The 15,777-nt window shown below is 37.6% G+C and overlaps 1 protein-coding gene and 1 long non-coding RNA gene across 8 annotated transcripts in view; both read right to left on the reverse strand.

Annotated features, from left to right (window-relative positions):
* LOC114646464 (transcription factor Dp-2-like) overlaps window positions 1–15,777 on the reverse strand; it is a 128,555-nt gene that overhangs the window by 70,082 nt on the left and 42,696 nt on the right. The window lies entirely within an intron of this gene.
* LOC114646465 (uncharacterized) lies at window positions 10,512–13,183 on the reverse strand. Its single transcript, XR_003715348.2, has 3 exons — window positions 13,041–13,183; window positions 11,202–11,259; window positions 10,512–10,960 (listed from the first exon to the last, which is right to left on the reverse strand). It is a non-coding gene; the product is annotated as an uncharacterized LOC114646465 (long non-coding RNA).

The following is a 15,777-nucleotide window of genomic DNA, read 5'->3' on the forward strand; positions in this document are numbered from 1 at the left end:
ACCTAACCTGCATGTCTTTGGACTGTGGGAGGAAACCGGAGTGCCCGGAGGAAACCCACGCAGACACGGGGAGAACATGCAAACTCCACGCAGAGAGGACCCGGGAAGTGAACCCAGGTCCCCAGATCTCCCAACTGCAAGGCAGCAGCGCTACCCACTGCGCCACCGTGCCGCCCTTGACCATCTATGCAAGTCTTAATTTTTTCCATACAGACGGCGAAATTTTGTTGACAAAGAGCTTTATGTTTACTTGTGATATTTACCCCTAGGTATTTAAACTGATCTGCTATGGTAAAAGGTAGAGTGTCCAATCTAATATTATATGCTTGTGAATTCACTGGAAAGAGTATACTTTTACTCAAATTAATTCTGAGACCAGAGAGAGATCTTTTGAAAATCTGAAAGTGCTGTTAAAACTGCAGGCGCAGTGTTTTCTGGGTCTGATATATATATAAAACCATATCATCTGCATATAGAGAAATTTTCTGTTCCAGTCCTTCTCGGATAATCCCCTTTATCTGATAAGAATTTCGATAGTGGACCACCAGTGGTTCAATGGTGATTGCAAACAGCAGTGGTGACAAAGGGCAACCTTGTCTGGTGCCACGTTCTAGTTTAACGTAGTCTGAACAAATGTTAATACAGACAGAGGCTTCTGGACTGGTGTACAGTAGTTTGATCCATGCACAAATATTCAGGCCAAACCCAAATTTCTCCAATGCAGTGAAAAGGTAGTTCCATTCAATCATATCAAATGCTTTTTCTGCATCCAATAATAATAATAATATCTCTGGGGTGTTTGACTTTGCTGGTGAATATATTACATTAAAGAGGCGTCGAAGATTGGAAGAGAAGTGTCGGCCTTTAATAAATCCAGTTTGATCCTGTGATATTACCGAAGGCAGCACTTTCTCCATCCTTCTAGCTATGATTTTTGAGAGTATCTTAACATCATTATTCAGAAGTGAAATTGGTCTGTATGATGCACATTGTAACAAGTCCTTATTTTGTTTAGGAAAGACGGTGATTAATGCTTGACGTAAAGTTTGAGGTAGAATTTGATTGTCTCTAGCTTCTGAAAATGTTTCCAATAAGAGGGGAGCTAGCTGAGTGGAGAATTTCTTATAAAATTCTATAGGGTAGCCATCAGGGCTGCTGATTTCCCGCCTTGAAGTGACTTTATAGCATCTTGTAATTCTGATAGGGTCAGAGGTTTATCCAGTTCCTCAGCACTAAAAGTATCTATTTGTGGTATCTGTAATGTATCCAGAAATGCATTTGATTGTGTGTTGTCTTCTTTAAACTCAGTAGAATATAAGGTTTTATAGTAGTCTCTAAATGTGTGCATTATATTTTTATGGTCAATGATTTCATCTCCATTAGTGTTGGTGATTACTGGGATTGCATTACGAACTTCTTGCTTGTGGATTTGTTGAGCTACAAGCTTATTAGCTTTCTCTCCGTGTTCATAGTAATGATATCTTGATTTATAAATAAGTTGTTCAGTTTCTTTAGTTGTCAAGATGTTGAGTTCTGTATGTAGAGCTTGCCTTTTCCTATGAAGAGCCTCACTTGGACGCCTGGCTTTTTCTTCATCTTTTTTTGCTTCTTAGCTCTGACACTTTCTTGGTTTCTAATTTATTTCTGTGGGAAAGATAAGAAATAATCTGTCCTCTTAAGAAGGCCTTTACAGTTTCCCAGAGTGTTCCTGCAGTGATATTCTGAGGGTGTTTTTGTCTCTAGGAAGAAGCTAATTTGTTTGGATATAAATTCTGTACAGTTCTCGTCTGCTAATAGAAGTGGGTTAAGGTGCCATCTGCGAGGTGAGTGGGGGGGGGGCATAATGATTTTAGCTCCAAAACTAGAGGTGCATGGTCGGAGATAACAATTGTGTCGTATTTACAAGATTTAATCGTAGGCAAGAAATTATTATCTATAAAAGAAATAATCGATTCTTGAGTAGCTATGATGCAATGGTGAGTAGAACGAATATGTTCTTGAATTTGAAGAAAAAAAAGCCAAAAAAAGCAAAGCTAACCTTTACAAGTATCATAAATTACACCGGCTGTTACAGACTGGAATCAAATGTATGTTTTTCTTCTAAAATAGTAAGAATATGAGCAGCTCACTTCTCAAAACGGACTCGTCCGGGATCGAACCTGTGAAGTTTTGATTACCAGTCAACAGTTGATACCGTTGCGCCACCGAAGCAGTCGTAGCAAATGCGTGTCAATGTCGCACCCTAATGCGGGTTCTTTTTCTGTAGTTATATTTTTGAATAAAAACGCACTTGTTCTGTTATATTTGTACCTTTTGTGAAAGTGTTTCTTTGATATTTGGAATTCAGGCTTCACACATTACATACTTCATGTTTAAATTTTGTCAATTATTACTAAAACATGAAAAACGTTTGTTTTAACGATGTGTTTACATAGATCGTCGTAGACACGGAACACACATGAAATGCAAGTGTTCCAAATACCGATATAGTATTTATAAAAGGTGTCATTTTGCTTGACTTCTCACTCTATACAACTCTAAGCAACTGACACGCAGGTAAACAGACTTGAGCTGAGAAAACTGTGCGGGGTGTGGGATGTGATAGCAAGCTGCTTGCTGTTTGCTGCTTATCAACAAATCTACAGGACAAAAGACACTGATGGAGAAGTGCAAAGCGATTTAAGGTGGGATGGATCTGTTAAGATGTTAAGGGTGTAAAGACACCCTTTCTCAATAAACTGATCTGCTCTCTATCACTCAGTTCTCCAGTAAAGAGGGAATAACCTCCTCATTTATAGTGAAATTCTCCTTAATCAGCTTTCCCTTGACATCGGCTTGACATCTAAATTTACTAGGTTTAACCATTACCTCCACCCATTTAAGGCTGTCATTTGCTTTAGACAACAGACAATTTTTACAAGGAAAAGAAGATGTTGTCAAATTGTCCATATAAGTTATGATGGGTGGCAGACATGTCCCATCCTGTAATTTCTCCCCATCGACCACCCCTATGAAGCCCTAATGACCAACTCCATTGCCATTGTGAAGGCCAATTGGGAAATAGTACACACAACCATTATTTCAATCTCCAATTGCTACCATGTTATATAACCTTCTGTAGAAAAGCACAATTGGAGATCACTGAAATATGCCTCAACTAATCTTGTGATACTACCAGGGACTCTAAAATACCTGAAGCCTCCAACAAAAGATTGCCACTGGACTTCATCTGACTGACTTAAAGTACTCCTTTAACACTAGAATTCCTGAAGCCTACGAAAAAAGTTGTAATCCCGGGCCACCTTAAATTCCTTCACACCTCTCCATCAGCGTCTTTTGTTTTGCAAATGTGTCAATCAGCACAAGCAGCCCGCTATCCCATTCCCCCACTGACGCAGCTGAAGTTCTCCCAGCTCAAGTTTCTTTATCTGGGTGTGAGGTGCCTGGAGTTGTAAAGGGTAAATGATAAATTGTTATTTGAATTACATACATTTCATGTGTGTTCCATGTCTACAATGATCTGAGTAAATGTAGGATAATAGGAAACGCGAGGCAAAAAATGCTGACCACATACCTAAAACCAGGGCTGTGGAGTCGAAGTCGAGGAGTCGGAGACAATTTTGGGTACCTGGAGTCGGGGTTGGAGTCGGCAAAAAATGTACCAACTTTGACTCCTAATAAATTTAAATTGTAATGAAAAAAAATACAGCAAGTTCAAATGTCCCATTTCACAAACAGTAGTCATACTGTAATTAAGTACTTCTCTGATGTAAGAATAAAGCCCAGTGCATAGTTGTGTTACTACTAGTGTGAAGTTCAACTGAGCTATTATAACCTGATATTCACATATTGTAATCTGGATTATGGTACATTACAAAAAGTGTTTTCATTTTATTTCAGATACAATGTGTTTAACAAGTTCATTTGAGTGTAAACAAGTGTAATGATGTAGGTGTAGGTGTGTGCTATGGCCTGATGTGTGTTCAGGGGTTCTGTCTGCATTCTCCACATATGCTCCCACCCAGGGCTGAACTTTAGCATAACTCTGCACAGCACCTGTTATAGAAGATTTTGAAATTAAAAAGGAACAGATTCTATGTATTGTGACAGATAATGCTTCTAATATGTTAAGCATAAATTGAGAAAATGAATAAAGTAGATGAAGAAAGTGACAAACAGATATTAGAGGAAGACAGTTCTGCAAGTATTGGAGAAAGTGAAACCGAAGAGAATATTGAAATTTTGGATAACATTGCTGAAGAAGCATCTAAGCTTACTGCTATTTAACATATGCATTGTGCTGTTCATACTCTGCAACTTGCAATAAGAGATGGATTGAAAGGTCGTCATGCAGCTAGTCTAATTGGCAAATTGAGGCAAGTAACTGTTGCAGTCAGGGCCTCTAAAACAGATGCCATTTTGGATCAAACAACATGCTGGGGAAGCACTTATTTGATGGTAAAGCGTTTGCTTGAACTAAAGGACTTTCTTGAAGAACTGGACAATGAAAATGTTTTAACAACTGAAAGACAGTGGGCATAAGTAAAAGAACTGGAAAGTCTATTTCCCTACCCCTTTACTGTCACCATGAGGTTGCAATATGAAAATTTAACACCCAGTAAATTTTTCTCGGGATGGAAGAGCTTGATATATTGCCTGAACAAAAATGGAGGGTTAATAGCTGATGGCATTGTATCTTCAATGAAGAGAGAGTCTCTGGATTATCTCTGTATAATCAAATCTTGTTAGCTGCTATTTATGTTGATCCAATGAGCCGAATTTTGTTGAGTAGTGACCAGATTGCTAATGGAAAAAAGGTACTCTATGATGTAGCAGTTCGCATTAAGGTATTACTAATACCTGAAACACCACCACTGGATGAAGCTATAAGCACTAGTAACCCAGGATCATCCTCTTCAAATGTAGAATTAGACTGATTCCTACTTGGACAAAATAGAAGTTTTAAAAGCAAAGCAACGTCACCTATGCGTGAAAGATAAACGACCAGTAAATGTCCAAATAAAGCGAGATTCCAGCAGGAGTTTTTTAAAGAATTAAAAAGTTGAAAAGTATGATCACTCATCGAAACTGACTGTAGAAGAAGCCATCCTTGTTGATCTAGAGATTATTAGTGATGTGGCTAGAACTGTAACAGCAATGCCACCCACCCAAGTCAGTGTTGAAAGGCTATTTTCAGCTCTAAAAATAAGTCTGATTTAAGAGCTTCTATGAAGGAGGATCTGACAGAAGCAATTCTGTTTCTTAGAACACTGAATTGAGTTAATTTTGGATTGCATTTAACAACTGTTTTACTCTACAACTATATTCCAAGTTTAATATATAAACTGTTTTAGGTTTTCTAGCTTTTGTTTTTTGTTCATGATGCGTGAAGACTAGTCCAAATATCAAATAAACATGTGCGCTTTTATTCAAGAACATAACCAAAGGGAAAAAAATCATTAAATTTACAGTTAGATCCATAAATATTTGGACAGACACAACTTTTTTCTAATTTTGGTTCTGTACATTACCACAATGAATTTTAAATGAAACAACTCAGATGCAGTTGAAGTGCAGACTTTCAGCTTTAATTCAGTGGGGTGAACAAAACGATTGCATAAAAATGTGAGGCAAATAAAGCATTTTTTGAACACAATCCCTTCATTTCAGGGGCTCAAAAGTAATTGGACAAATTAAATAACTGGAAATAAAATGTTCATTTCTAATACTTGGTTGAAAACCCTTTGCTGGCAATGACAGCCTGAAGTCTTGAACTCATGGACATCACCAGATACTGGGTTTCCTCCTTTTTAATGCTCTGCCAGGCCTTTACTGCAGTGGCTTTCAGTTGCTGTTTATTTGTGGGCCTTTCTGTCTGAAGTTTAGTCTTCAACAAGTGAAATGCATGCTCAATTGGATTAAGATCAGGTGACTGACTTGGCCATTCAAAAATTTTCCACTTCTTTGCTTTAATAAACTCCTGGGTTGCTTTGGCTGTATGGTTTGGGTCATTGTCCATCTGTATCATGAAACACCGCCCAATCAATTTGACTGCATTTAGCTGGATTTGAGCAGACAGTATGTCTCTGAACACCTCAGAATTTATTCGTCTGCTTCTGTCCTGTGTCACATCATCAATAAACACTAGTGTCCCAGCGCCACTGGCAGCCATGCACGCCCAAGCCATCACACTGCCTCCACCGTGTTTTATCGATGATGTGGTATGCTTTGGATAATTAGCTGTTCCACGCCTTCGCCATACTTTTTTCTTGCCATCATTCTGGTAGAAGTTGATCTTGGTTTCATCTGTCCAAAGAATGTTTTTTCAGAACTGTGCTGGCTTTTTTTGATGTTCTTTAGCAAAGTCCAGTCTAGTCTTTCTATTCTTGAGGCTTATGAGTGGCTTGCACCTTGTAGTGCCCCTCTGTATTTACTTTCATGCAGTCTTCTCTTTATAGTAGACTTGGATATCGATATGCCTACCCCCTGGAGAGTGTTGTTCACTTGGTTGGCTGTTGTGAAGGGGGTTCTCTTCACCATGGAAATGATTCTGCGATCATCCACCACTGTTGTCTTCCGTGGACGTCCAGACCTTTTTGCGTTGCTGAGTTCACCAGTGCTTGCTTTCTTTTTCAGGATGTACCAAACTGTAGATTTTGCCACTCGTAATATTGTAGCAATTTCTCAGATGGGTTTTTTCTGTTTTCGCAGCTTAAGGATGGCTTCTTTCACCTGCATGGAGAGCTCCTTTGACCGCATGTTGTCTGATCACAGCAAAATCTTCCACATGCAAGCACCACACCTCAAATCAACTCCAGGCCTTTTATCTGCTTAATTGATAATGACATAACGACGGACTTGCCCACACCTGCCCATGAAATAGCCTTTGAGTCAATTGTCCAATTACTTTTGAGCCCCTGAAATGAAGGGATTGTGTTCAAAAAATGCTTTAGTTGCCTCACATTTTTATGCAATCGTTTTGTTCACCCCATTGAATTAAAGCTGAAAGTCTGCACTTCAACTGCATCTGAGTTGTTTCATTTAAAATTCATTGTGGTAATGTACAGAACCAAAATTAGAAAAAAGTCTGTCCAAACATTTATGGACCTAACTGTACATGTTGCTGTCAATGAGTTAAAAATCCAAGCTCAAATGTCAATCGACAGAAAGTTGATATTTCTTCTTGGTTAGTGCAGAGGTAAGAACTGCTGTGTCATAATCAAAAGGTTGTGGATTCGAGTCTGGTGTTTCTCATTTTGAGTAGTGAGCTGCTATTATTATTACTACAATATAATAAAAACATACATTTGATTTGAGTCTGTAACACCCGGTGTAGGGCTGGGCGATATGGACCAACAATCATATCTCGATATTTTTTATATGAAAATTTTTAGATTAAATAACTGGAGAGATGGCAGTTTTCAGATTTATTTTTTTCTTTATCACGCAAAGTGAAACAAGGTGATTATAAGTGACATATTTTCGTTGATTATTTCATAGTTGTCTGCTGAAGACACACAGCAATTTACATTTGGGAAACAATGTTCAATAATGTCGATAACAACATTGGGAAAGGATTTATGATGTTAAAAAGGATATGCAAATGCGGTCAAAGTGTGAGCTGGAGCAGACCGACAGTGATTCACACCTAGGTATCAATATTCATTGGGGTTGCTTGTGGCGGTAACAGCAAGTCTTGTCTTTAGTGTAAATAAGTTGAAACAACATGGGCATTTGAAGTGCAGCAATTTAGGAACAGTCTCCAGCCATTGTAAAAAAAAAAACAAAAAAAAAAAAAAAAAAAAAAAAAACTTCAAACTGTTCCATTTGAACTAGGGTGGTGCTGAGGTGTCACTCACTGCATGGCTGCACTCAGGTCTTAATTTGGGATCCTGAGGTGCTTCACCGTGTGGTGGGTGCGGCAATGCACTGTATCAGTGCATGCTCCCAACCCTTCCCCCTCCACCATGCAACAGTTAACAAAAAACAGGAACATGACAAGTATACTGATGAAATAATTAAAAGACTTAAAAACAAAACACCAACTGGCATTCAGATAATTGAAGGTCCTCATTATGGGAAATGGAGTAATAGAATAACAAATGGGATACATGCCCAGGTACTTCTCTGCTCGACGCCAGGACTTTAGTGTTCAAAAGATAAAGAGGAACTAGCTTGGGAAGAAGGGACTTAATTATTATTAATTGTAAAAATGGTAAAGAAGGAAGCAGGGACCAACCTAAACTCAATGGGGACAGAAACTGGAGAGTAGAACTTGTATGGACGGTAGAGGTGGGCGGTATGACCAAAATTCTATATCACAGTATTTTTCTAAATTCTGCCGGTTTCACGGTATTAGACGGTATTTTTTTCCCCATGCACGAGTGGATGTTAACCACATTTTCCACTGCAATTAATGCAGTAGACTGGCTAAGAATAACCTATTAGACTGTTATGAGAATTGTACATCGTACAAAAAGACATTTTAATGTGCACACAAGTATTAATCCAGGTTTGCATGGCCCCATAAAGTGATAGTTTTCAAGGGGGTAGGCACTAAAGACAAGGAATCACATTGCATGACAGATGCAGTCAAAATATAGAACCTTTAATTGAACAAATTTTGCAAAAGCTTAGACTATGATTTTGACAACATATTTTCAACCATCTAAAGAGGCATTCAGACTTAGTAAAATATTCAGAGGTGTTTGTCAAAAGTTGTATTGCACTGAACACGTCTTAGAAAAGGAATTAATAGTAAATATTTTTTGCAAACCAACTACACTTTCTGTTAATGTTAACAATCTCTGTCCACTGACACGTTAAAGTGACTTTTTAAACAATTTTACCATCATTAAACTGCATAATATTTAAACTAATAAATAATAACAATAAAATATATAATAGTATCACTGATAGTTGCACCATTACTTCAAGGCTTCAAGCCCAGGTGCATTACACAGTATTCACCAAATTAAAATAAAATAAAACAAGTGCAACTTGGTGGTGACATCTTACCAACTGTACCATCATTTAGGCAAACTGCATTAATATGGACCTTGCTTCAAGCTAAGCTATACACATAAATAATAAAAACTGCAACTTGCATTTATAATTCTGTTTGTGAGATAGATAGATAGATAGATAGATAGATAGATAGATAGATAGATAGATAGATAGATAGATAGATAGATAGATAGATAGATGTTAGGGCCTTTTTGTAACTACTAAATGGCCCATTTGTAACCTACAGGGAACATTTGAAACTCCAGTAGGGACATTTTGTAACTTTAAGGCACAGGAAACATTTGTAACTTGTAGGGCCTTTTTGTAACACAAGTCAGCCTTTTAAGTAACATGCCAAAAAAGGGTAATTTTGTAACACAACTGGCACTTTTGTCACACAAAAAGGTGATTGTTTTTAAAATATTTTTCTGTTTATATTTGTTTTGACCATTAATCTTAACCTTAGTAAGTTCCTGGTTTTAGCAAATTGTTTGTTGAAAGACTATAGCACCATAATACTTCATGCTGGATACACTACAGTTTTAATACACAGATAGATGTGAATTTTTAAAACTATATACACATATCTAAATTTTATACTGAATCATTAAGGTCACTCCTGCATCCTCTCCTTCTTTCCTTTTCTCTTCACTGCCAAGATAAGATGAGGTGGACTGTTAGGCCGAGCTCTAATCCTGATGGATTGTTGTTCAGGTCTTGATGTCTCATACATGAGCTGAGATCTGAGGCTTTCAAATTTTAAAAGTCAGTGTGTTTTGCTGGTAAATTCCATGTTGTATTTGTGCATTTTTGTGATCAAAGGGCACACCTGCAAACATCCTGAAGTCTCACAAAGACAGGGCTGCTTTGACAGAATTGGTGTATTTCTGCTTTTTAAAAATGTTGTTGCTTAAGTAATTTCAATTTGTTCTAAAGGTAAATTTTGCTTCCCCTCTGAGGCTTGCGGGAAGATGCAATTTCAAGAAAGAGAAATTTGTCAGGAGGATTAGGTCACTACAAAAAACATTAATAATGATTAACAATATTGTAGTTTTATGTGAAAAGTAGGAAATCAAAGGCCTAGTAACTTAATGTGAATTTTATAAAAAGTAAAAATTAATATAAGGAATCCTAGCAATAACGATTGATTGCTAACAAGGTATGATGGTTTTCTTATTAACGAACAGTAAAGTGTCAGTGGCCTAACACAATTCTGATTTGTGTCTCGAGTTGTTTCTGCTCCTCTCTAAGGCCCCACCACACGACCAGTGTGACTGCTTTATGTATGTAGCACTAAACTGGGACTAAGACTAAATAGTTTTAAATGCAAAAAAGTGAATAAGAGAGAAAAAATAATACAAAAACACAATTCAGGAAAACATATTTTTATTGAGCAGAATATTACAACTACAAATGTCAGTGTAGTTTTTTTATTAAACAAAACAATACTTCATTCAAAATGCAATAATGAAATCAGTGAAATAAACATTTTCAAAATAACTAACAAACTCTGACCAAATGTTAAATCCACACATTCAGTTGACAGCTTGTGATTGTGAAGTACTCCACATTTGTTTTTCTGCCTTCATATTTTATTCTTGTCAGACTGTGAGTGATCTGAAACTTCTCTGCCATCTCCCCTCCTTCAGGGCAGCTGCCTAAAGCTTTCTTCACCATCTCTTGTACTATTGGGCCCGATGCCATGATGTGGTGGCACTTCTCCATTATCACTCTGCCCTTTATGGTGTTGTTTCTGCTTTTCTGATGTCTCTAACTGTCCTCCACACTATTTCTTTGAGGGATTTGCTCTCATACAGAAGATGATTCTCTTGACATGGAGAGCTAGATGTTTGCTCACAGGAGATCTCTTTCCTCAGCTGATCACAGATTTTTCTCTCCAGTCTGTGTTACTGTTTGGTTTTGACCCAAGAAGTTCTCCTCCATAGTTTACTTTCTAGAAGCCAAAAGAAAAAATGATTTCAAATTATTGTTTAAAATATTGATTGCTGTTAATACAATAACACAGGCCTAATGCCACAAAATTAATTTATATATGGTTTTATAATATATTAGAGGCAATTGTTACATTCTTTAAATATTATATCTTTATTTGTGTGCACTCAAAGGCGATTCCCTAATTTGTGTTTTATTCTTTGCCATTGACACCACACCCATACTGAGTTGATTCTACTAACCTGTGCAAATTGTGGTTCCCAAAACTCTGAAGCTGTGTCTCCCACAAGAATACAGTATCTGAAAACATCAATTAGATATATTGTTAATTTTCTGTTCTATCCATTTCCTGACAAATTAAAGAATATGTGAAATTTAAATGATTTTATTTGTTCATCCACTCATTTACAAAACCTGCTTATCCAAGTTTACAATCACAGTCATTTTAACTTGTACAATGTAACATTTAAACATTTTTCTTAATGCAGTGTAAAAAATGTGATTTGGTTTAAAGATCGATTTCTCTCTTTCATTAAAAAGTGTACAGAATGAGCCCATCTTGGCCCTGCTCTTCTACAAGACCAGCATGCTCTCTAATCAGAGGATCATCTTTACATTGTCTGACCTCTGAATTTCATGATTTTACAGTCGTATGTTGTTAGTTCAGAATGAACCTGTCATCTTTAAAGTTTGTATTCTAATACGTTAACTCATTAACATACTTGTTATGTTGTTTGTACTCACTACATTTTCAGTAGTTGTTTTGTATTGAAAGGCTTCAGGTCTAACTAAGATTTTGTATTCTTGTGGGTTACTTCATTGATTGTTTATCTGAATTTGACAGACCCCATTGCTGTATAAATCTCACAAAGCAATCATGTCATCCATCCATTTAACCATCCACTTTCTAAATCAGGACAAGGTTGCAGGTAGCAGGAGCCTATCCCAGCAAGCAAGGACTGGAGGCAGGAACAGCATCTATTCAGTTCACACACACACACACACACACACACACACACACACAGACAGACACACACCAGGGCCAGTCTAGTATTGGCAAATACACCTAACCTGCATGTCTTTGGATTGTGGAGGAGAAGCACCTGGGGAAACACAGGGAGAACATGCAGCCTCCACGCAGGGAGGACCTGTGATGAGAATTCTGGTCTCCGCACTGCCACTGTGGCACCGAGCTGAACAATCATGCCATCCAGAAGGGTTAAAGAAAATGCACAAAATATGTTAGTGTGGCAAAGCATGAATTACAATTAAGTAGAATCTTCAAATTAAATGCAGATTTTGTTTAACTATAGAAAGAAAAAGAAAAAAAAACTTTTGTTTCTATGCTCAAGATTTATATCAGAAGCTTTTTCATATTTAACTGAAATATTTAAATATTTTCATATGCCTTTTCTGTAAGGCTTTATTACCTGCAATTCCACAGAACCACTAAGCTATTTAATTAGAGAATTCATTTTTCTATAATGAATATCATCAGATGGCAGAGTGACTCAGTGGTGCTGCTCCTGCCTCATAACAAGGAGACCAAGGTTTATGTCCCAAGTGCCCTGCACAGAGTTTGCATGTTCTCTCCATGTTCATGTGGATTTACTCCCACAGTCTAAACACATGCAGGTTAGGTGGGTGGGTAACACTAAACTGGCCCTGATGTGTGTGTGTGTGTGTGTGTGTGTGTGTGTGTGTGTGTGTGTGAGGAAGAGAGAGTGTGCCTGTGTGTGTGTTCACCCTGTGAAGGACTGGCATAGACTTCAGCTGTCCCCTGTCCTATATAAGTCGGTTAGGAAGGTGGCTGGATGGAAAAATTGATTAGTATTGGATTTTGTTATAGCTTTACCTTATACTTCAAATGCATATATTTCTGCATTTTTAAACAGTGCACTGTTATTAATGAGACCATAGGAAGCAGGTTAAGTAAAAGAATGAAAGGACAATTAATTGATTAATTAGTTCACATCACAATGTATCTTAATTATATAATACATTACTTGCACAAGTTAAATATGTACCAAAAAAAAACACTTAAGCAATGTACAGAAAGCACAAAACATGAAAAATCTTACCTTATATATGATGTCAAAGATCAGTGAAGCTTCCAAGTTTTCGCAGGTCTTCATCCAGTGTGCTTGAAAACTCGCAGCAGCGGTCATTTCATTCACTTCCGGATAGCAAGATTAACACGCCCATCTCTATTTAATAAGATGCTAACGGAAAAAATCACGTTTGTTATTATATATACATATATATGTATATATCATTTATAGGTGAAAAAGCTCCATTTCTCGATGTCCAAGCAAGGCTCTTCATACCTGAAATTAATTTCTCTGCATATCAAAACTATCAGTTTATATTTCATATAGTGACTTATATTTATTATTAAAATAAAATTTAAAAAAATATTCTTGCACGACCATTACGTAAAAGCATATTGCTTCTGTAAAACAAAGCAGTAAAAATAAGAGACATTTAAAATCAATAGGCAAAAATATCCACTCATTACACATATCACGCAATATTCTAAAACGGATTAAATATTAAAATCATGTACAGTATAGTACAACGGTAACGGAAAAAATTGAACCATCTAGCGAGTGCTACACCGGGCGCTGAGCGCTTATAAACACGTCCCAACATGTATTATCTCTTGCGAGTTTTTGATCAAGTGCCGCTAGAAAAAAAAATAGAACCATCTAGGGGGCGCTCCACCGGGAAATGAGCGCTCATAAAGCCGTCTCAACATACATTATCTCTTGCGAGTTTTTGCTGAAGTGCCGCTACTTGAATGAATTGTTTTCTGCTCACCACGGACCATCAAAACGATCAGGACGTTCAGAGACATTTATGTACCAATACATAAACGACACCCAGCTGTTAAAAACTGATCAGTTATTCCAAAATATGCTTAATTAAGAATAGAAGACACAAATGCTCCCGAAAGTATTTTTTTGCTTTCTGAGCAGATAAAAGAAGATAATTACGATTTAAAAAGGAAAGATGGTACATCAAAACACCCTTTTTCAAATACTAAAGGTTATTAAGTGTCACCATTAATTCAATTGCGATTTATTATAGATTTAAATGTGGACCATTAGTAACTGGGGCAGTTAAAATTAAAAAAATATTAATAACTTTAAAAATATAAAACCAAATTACACAATACTTTGCACATGTCTTGATACAAGTATTTAACACATTTTTTGAAAAAATCAGCGCGATCGGTCATGTGGATCAAGAGTAAAATCAAATCTAAATTCAAACACCTTTTCCACTTCAAGCTGGGTGACAGGTCGACCTGATGGCTAATGCTGTTCATGGCATTTTTTGGACGATCATGATCGGCAATTTGGGAGGTTGTTACAGACTTAGATAATGATGTGTCATTAATAAAACGTGTGTCTTCCACGAGATAATTGGAACTTTTTTACTTTTATCTTTTTTTCTGACAGAATCAACGGGTAGGGCTACTTTGTACCAGGAGCGACAAAAACATGCAGTTTAAAAAAAAACAAACAAACTGTTCAAGAAAAAAATATGGGAAGATTGAAAAGCAGAGATGAATTAATACAAATGGCACAAAATCCATCATAAAATATCATTTTTGTTTTTTTAGGAGCCCAAAAGAGAGATCGGTACAAATGTTCCTGACGAAGCATCGATCGATCGATCGATCGATAGATAGATAGATAGATAGATAGATAGATAGATAGATAGATAGATAGATAGATAGATAGATAGATAGATAGATAGATAGATAGATAGATAGATACTTTATTAATCCCAGGGGGAAATTCACATACTCCAGCAGCAAAAAATATTAAATTAAAGAGTAATAAAAAATGCAGGCAAAAAACAGACAATAACTTGAATAATGTTCAACGTTTACCCCCTCTGGTGGAATTGAAGAGTCGCATAGTTTGGGGGAGAAATGATCTTCTCAGTCTATCAGTGGAGCAGGACAGTGACAGCAGTCTGTCACTGAAACTGCTCCTCTGTCTGGAGATGACACTGTTTAATGGATGCAGTGGATTCTCCATAATTGATAGGAGCCTGCTGAGTGCCCGTTGCTCTGCTATGGATGTCAAACCGTCCAGCTCTATGCCAACAATAGAGCCTGCCTTCCTCACCAGTTTGTCCAGGCGTGAGGCATCCTTCTTCTTAATGCTGCCTCCCCAGCACACCACTGCGTAGAAGAGGGCACTCGCCACAACCATCTGATAGAACATCTGCAGCATCTTACTGCAGATGTTGAAGGATGCCAGTCTTCTAAGGAAGTACAGGCGGCTCTGTCCTTTCTTGCACAGAGAATCAGTATTGGCAGTCCAGTCCAATTTATCGTCCAGCTGCACTCCCAGGTATTTATAGGTCTGCACCCTCTGCACACAGTCACCTCTGATGATCACGGGGTCCATGAGGGGCCTGGGTCTCCTAAAATCCACCACCAGTTCCTTGGTTTTGCTGGTGTTCAGTTGTAGGTGGTTTAAGTCGCACCATTTAACAAAGTCCTTGATGAGGTTTCTATACTCCTCCTCCTGCCCACTCCTGATGCAGCCCACGATAGCAGTGTCGTCAGCAAACTTTTGCACGTGGCAGGACTCCGAGTTATATTGGAAGTCCGATGTATATAGGCTGAACAGGACCGGAGAAAGTACAGTCCCCTGCGGCGCTCCTGTGTTGCTGACCACAATGTCAGATCTGCAATTCCCGAGACGCACATACTGAGGTCTGTTTGTAAGATAGTCCACGATCCATGCCACCAGGTATGAATCTACTCCCATCTCTGTCAGCTTGTCCCTAAGGAGC

Source organism: Erpetoichthys calabaricus, chromosome 2, assembly GCF_900747795.2.
Source record: "Erpetoichthys calabaricus chromosome 2, fErpCal1.3, whole genome shotgun sequence".
In the NCBI taxonomy this organism is placed as follows: Eukaryota; Metazoa; Chordata; class Cladistia; order Polypteriformes; family Polypteridae; genus Erpetoichthys; species Erpetoichthys calabaricus.